Source organism: Sinocyclocheilus grahami, unplaced genomic scaffold (genome assembly GCF_001515645.1).
Source record: "Sinocyclocheilus grahami isolate Dianchi unplaced genomic scaffold, SAMN03320097.WGS_v1.1 scaffold418.1, whole genome shotgun sequence".
Taxonomy (NCBI): Eukaryota; Metazoa; Chordata; class Actinopteri; order Cypriniformes; family Cyprinidae; genus Sinocyclocheilus; species Sinocyclocheilus grahami.
The window spans coordinates 1,351,687-1,357,937 of record NW_015505597.1 but is presented as its reverse complement, the minus strand read 5'-3'; the positions used below and the strand labels follow the sequence as shown (position 1 = coordinate 1,357,937).

General features: G+C 33.7%; 1 long non-coding RNA gene across 1 annotated transcript in view; it reads right to left on the bottom strand.

Moving 5' to 3' along the window:
- LOC107551209 (uncharacterized) overlaps positions 1-5,475 on the bottom strand; it is a 6,709-nt gene extending 1,234 nt beyond the window's left edge. Inside the window, exons 1-4 of the long non-coding RNA XR_001604741.1 lie at positions 5,400-5,475; positions 4,686-4,755; positions 4,080-4,146; positions 2,888-3,081 (exon numbers count right to left, since the gene is read on the bottom strand). This is a non-coding gene — a long non-coding RNA (uncharacterized lncRNA). The remainder of the gene's footprint in view (positions 1-2,887; positions 3,082-4,079; positions 4,147-4,685; positions 4,756-5,399) is intronic.
- Positions 5,476-6,251: the final 776 nt, after the last annotated feature.

The following is a 6,251-nucleotide window of genomic DNA, read 5'->3' as shown; positions in this document are numbered from 1 at the left end:
TAAATAGCATATTGCTAAAAATACTGCTATTTTCACTTAGTGTAAATAGAATCCATTGCTAATACGAGATTTGAAAAGGGAGAAAAAAAAGGTGGGATCGAACCCGGGTCGATCACATCAAAAAGCCAAGGGCAAGCGCTTATCCATCGGCGCCACTGGAGCTGATGTTTTACAGCTACTTTTAACTAAATGTAAATATACACACCATATTTTTTTATTCCATAGTAAGGGCAATTCATACAATACATTTGTGGGATCGAACTCGGGTCGATCACATCAAAAAGCCAAGGGCAAGCGCTTATCCATCGGCACCACTGGCGCTGATGTTTTACAGCTACTTTTAACTAAATGTAAATATACACACCATATTTTTTTATTCCATAGTAAGGGCAATTCATTCAATACATTTAAACTGAGCTACTTTAATACCATCTCCGAACTTTCTACCACGACTCTGCTGTTCTTCGGCTGGTTCTTCCCTGTATATGTTGATTGACAGATATCTCGTCCTGTCAGCAGTGAGTAATCCCAAACCAATGCGCTGTCTCAAACTATACCTACCTCTTCCGGTTTGTCTGATTTGTCATTGTGTTTTCTGACTTGTTATAATGTTTTCTGAATTATAATATTTTCTGAATTGTTATTTTGTTTTTTAGACTTGCATTTGCGTTTGTAATTTGTTATTTTGTTTTCCGAATTGTGATTTGCTTTGCACTTTCTCTTCCGGTTTGTCTGATTTGTCGTTGTGTTTTCTGACATATTTTGTTTTTGAATTTGTCATTGTGTTTTCTGACTTGTAATAATGTTTTCTGAATTGTTATTTTGTTTTTTAGACTTGCATTTGCGTTTGTAATTTGTCATTTTGTTTTCCGAATTGTGATTTGCTTTGCACTTTACGGCCACCGTAGGAATGCTCAACCTGAGCAACTGCCACAGAGATAAATGGAAACGCTACTAGTGGTGAGACATCTGGTGGCCAGAGGAGGAATGTACTGGTGTACAAACTACTATTGCAAAAAATGGTACTTAAATTCTACAATTATATTCAAATTATACTTCAAATCCAAAAGAGAAATTTGACATATCTGAATTAACATTGGCTTAAAGTTTCAGTATAAATACAGAACCTTTAGGTGCCATTGAAATTCCACACGTTCTATATCTATTAAGTCCCACTGATTACAGTTTCCATTCACGAAAGCCAAGGAAGCTCATTTTCAGACAGAGGCGAGGATGGAAGCAGACACTCATTCCTCAGCGGACACACTATTGTTCAACTTCCCTCATTAGCTGACCTACTGTACACTTTCAACCGCTCTATAATATTGCAAAAGAAATGAGATTTGCACTGCATGGAATGGTTGCAGATTAAAAAGTCCTCTTAGTCTATTTTTATTACAAAATATATTTTTATACATGAAGCTTATTTAAAATATATACATGATGAGGGTGGGTTTAATGATTTAATGGGATGAAGGGGGAAGAAATCTCTAAGGTTTCATTAAAAACATTGTCATTTGTGTTTCGAAGATGAATTAATGTTTGGAAATTGGAATTCATGTAGAGGTGAAACATCATTACACAGAAGAACATTCAAATGTTACATCATAGCAAAAGATGTAAGCTAAAATAGATGAGAATAAAATAAGTCTAAACAAGTAATCAAAACTGCAGTTAATACTGTATGTGTGTATATATATATATATATATATATATATATATATATATATATATATACACACATACATACATACACACACACACACACAGAGTATTGTTCCAGTGATTGTATTGTTGCTAGGCTGAATCTACTGGTAAGATTATTATAATTCAATTCAAATTGTTATTGTAAGTCTTTATATTTATAATATATTCAGTAATTAGCAGCACCATTGTCTGATCATTGTCACAATGTAAACCCCTTCAGTGTGACAAGTCAAACCAAAAATTTAAATTCTACAATTATATTCAAATTATACTTCAAATCCAAAAGAGAAATTTGACTTATCTGAATTAACATTGGCTTAAAGTTTCAGTATAAATACAGAACCTTTAGGTGGCATTGAAATTCCACACGTTCTATATCTATTAAGTCCCACTGATTACAGTTTCCATTCACGAAAGCCAAGGAAGCTCATTTTCAGACAGAGGCGAGGACAGAAGCAGACACTCATTCCTCAGCGGACACACTATTGTTCAACTTCCCTCATTAGCTGACCTACTGTACACTTTCAACCGCTCTATAATATTGCAAAAGAAATGAGATTTGCACTGCATGGAATGGTTGCAGATTAAAAAGTCCTCTTAGTCTATTTTTATTACAAAATATATTTTTATACATGAAGCTTATTTAAAATATATACATGATGAGGGTGGGTTTAATGATTTAATGGGATGAAGGGGGAAGAAATCTCTAAGGTTTCATTAAAAACATTGTCATTTGTGTTTCGAAGATGAATTAATGTTTGGAAATTGGAATTCATGTAGAGGTGAAACATCATTACACAGAAGAACATTCAAATGTTACATCATAGCAAAAGATGTAAGCTAAAATAGATGAGAATAAAATAAGTCTAAACAAGTAATCAAAACTGCAGTTAATACTGTATGTGTGTATATATATATATATATATATATATATATATATATATATATATATACACACATACATACATACACACACACACACACAGAGCGAGTTCTTGTCATATTGTATTGCCATTTTCTAAACTACAGCGAATAAACTGTGATCATGTGAGAAATGCTGAAGGTGTCTGAATAAATTTTGGTTTGACTGCATACATGATACTTGGTCGTCCTGTCATGGTTTTTGTGATAATGACCATATGACTGTACATTAATAGCTTGTGTTTCACATGTGTCTTACCAGCTGGGAGTGTATGAGGCGTGTGGCCGTCTCTCTGTGGTTACAGACAGTGCAGAGGTAACAGAGCAGGTTGAGTTTAGTGCGTGGTGCTGTGGCATTGACTGATCCAGCCCGGTCTACTGACTCCAGAATAGCACACACCTGTTGCAGGAACTGAGACCAGTCCTCTGAGTTCAGACAGGACAACTGTTCAGCTAAGAGAGACAAAGAAAGTAACATTTGTTCATTTTTTTTTTTTTTAACTCAACCAAATATAAATGACAATTTTCCCAAATCCTTAAAATTTCTATGCAAAAAAAAACTATAATTGCCTTTTGAACTAAATCTAAAATGCATTGATGTCTTTTTGTTAAGCATCATATTTAGTACATCAGGCTTTTATGGCTAGTATAGTATGATGCAGAAAAATAAGGAAAGGAGGGAAAAACACCTCAATTATATTAAGAGGCCAAAATATGCAATTCGGTCTAGTTACTAAAATGTATATGGCCACAAATTAAGATTAAATTCTGATTGCAATGAAAATTAATGAGATCTTCACAACAGTATAGCAGACTTACTTAGATAAAATGCATATAAATATGTTAGCACTCTTTACCATGATATACCCAATAATATGTCTTAGTAAGATGATATTTAAAAGCTTTGTTTTTTGAACACTGTAGGGATCCTGTCAGTGAGGTAGTGGCAAATTGTAATGTTGAATATGTCCAGTAGGTGGTGCTGTGGTTTAACAAAAGACATTTGCAACCACTGATGATTAACTGTTGAAAAAGCATAAAGAATTAATGGCCCAGAGCTCTCTACCATGACATTTTGTTGGTTTTGATTGGGCTTTTTGGACACGCTTGTAGTATTGCATTATCAGTCATTTAGAGAGGTCACAAAAACGTTTCACAAAAATGAGTTTGTTAGGATTTGTATTTGGGCACTTTCTGGTTGCTGATGTGATAAAATATGCCTGTGGTTACTATAGCTATGGGACTATTTTGTTAAAGGTCATTGCAAGTTTATCTTAGAATAGTAAAGTTAGTTTTGAGTAAAGCTAGAATCATTGTTATTCAGATGCCACTTGGTTTGATACTTTGTTTTAATGGAATGAAAATTCTTATTATACTTCAAATGTTTTAGGTGAGGCTTAAGGGTCCAAATACATTTTTGGGATGACTGTGTTTTTGTTTTTTGAACTCACTTGAATTTCAGAGCCTTTGTCTTCTGTCTGTCGAGCCTTGTTGCTTGTTCTGGGAGTTGGTCTTGAGCTGCTTGATCAGAGACGCAAAAACTACTGAAATACACTTGAATATCCTCATACTAGCATTGAACACCCCTCATGACATATCACATGACCAAAAGTCTACACACTTAACTGAATTTGTTTCTGGGGATTTTAAAACTTTCATCTAAATGCTTGGAGGTAGTTTTGCAGACAAATGTATATTGCGCCTACATATACATTTCTTTACAAAATTAAAATGGAAATTTAAACATTTTAACGGGTGAGTTAGAACAGGTAGTGGTGGAAAAACAGCCAACAATTGTCCAGCATACAAATAAATATTTATCTTTTTAAATGGATAAATAAAATGTATTTATCTTTCTCTTTTTTTATTGAAAAAAAAAAAAAAGTATTTTTATTCGTTTAACATTTTTGGACACTGCATAATTCCCATACTGCAGATTTTAATATTACTATAAAGTGTAGAAATCAAGAATTATTATTTAAAAAAAGAGAGAGAGAGAGAGAGTCCGAAGAACACATGTCCAAAGAATCCAGATACAGGAGAGTGAGTTGAGGTACCTGGGGAGGAAATTGGCCTCTCTGGCATCAATGTCCAGTGCAGACTTTGGTCTAAACTCTATGACGTTATCTATGATACAAAAACAATCACAAAAAAAAGGTCTGAAAAAGGCATCATGAAAATAACAAGCTCCTAAAACAAAGAAAGCAAGCTAAGCTATGTAAAATCTGGAATAATAAATCAAGACCCAATTCATCTGTATGGTAGGCTATTTAAAAAGTTTTTTTTTTTTGCATTATTTTGTATAATTTGTCTACTTGTTAAAACTGGTAAAAGCTGTAAAACAGGAAGATTAAAGGCATGCTTTTTTTGTTTGTTTTTTTCTTTTAAAATGTAGTTCTACTGTTCTGAATGAAGCCCTTTTTGACAGATTAGGTTTTAACATGTACAGTACACAAGTGTTCCAGTTGACTCACAGTTACATAAGCTCACTCTTCTGTCATATATTCCCCTCTGATAATATGCAATGGAGGTATTAACCAGCAGCAATCTAATCCCTGAGTGTACGGATGTGTGCGTGTGATTTAATACTGAACATACATATCACTTGTACAGCAAGGCAAACTGAACAGGAGTACACAGGCTCACACATGTGTACGTGCTTGGCGACCACACATGCACAGAGCATAAGCATAAAATCCACAGGCCCTTTGAGGGCACATGAAGTGTAGCAGTGGGGCATGACGTGCTGACTCTCATGTCTGCTGCATTACCTAAAGTGAAAGACTTGCTGAGGTTTGGGCTGGCAGGGTCAGCAGGTGCTGTCTGGGCTTCCTCTCTGAGAAGACACAGGGGCCAAATGCAGGCTGAAAAAAGAAAAAAAATCAATTCAAGAAGACACTAGACACAATCATAGTAAACAGCACATCACATAAATTGAGATTTATACACCATCTGAAAGCTGAATAAATAAGTTTTCCATTGATGTATGATTTATTAGGATAGGACAATATTTGTCCGAGATACAACTATTTGGAAATCTGGAATCTGAGGGTGCAAAAAAAATCCAAAACTGTCCAAATGAAGTTCTTAGCAATGCATATTACTAATCAAAAATTAAGTTGATATATTTACGTTAGGAAATTTACGAAATATCTTCATGGAACATGATCTTTACTTAATATCCTAACGATTTGTGGCATAAATTTTATAATTTTGACCCATACAATGATTTTTTGGCTATTGCTAAAAATATACCCAAGCGACTTAAGACTGGTTTTGTGGTCCAGGGTCACATATATGGGTCATATTTCACCCTAAAATGTAAAGATTTTTTTTTAATTTTGCATACAATTGTAGCAGATATTCATTCGCTCTTTCTTTTTACAAAATAGACATTATGCACAAAATATACCTAAGATGGCAAAGCTGACTTTTCAGCAGCATTTATTTCTTTAGTCTTCAGTGCCACATGATACTTAAGAAATATTTCTAATATGCTGATTTGCTGCTTAACTGTTTTTTTTGTTTGTTTGTTTTAGGATTCTATGATAAATAAAAAGTAAAAAAAAAAAAAAAAAAAAAAACGATTTTATTTTTTTTTTTTTAAAAGAAATTTTTTACGG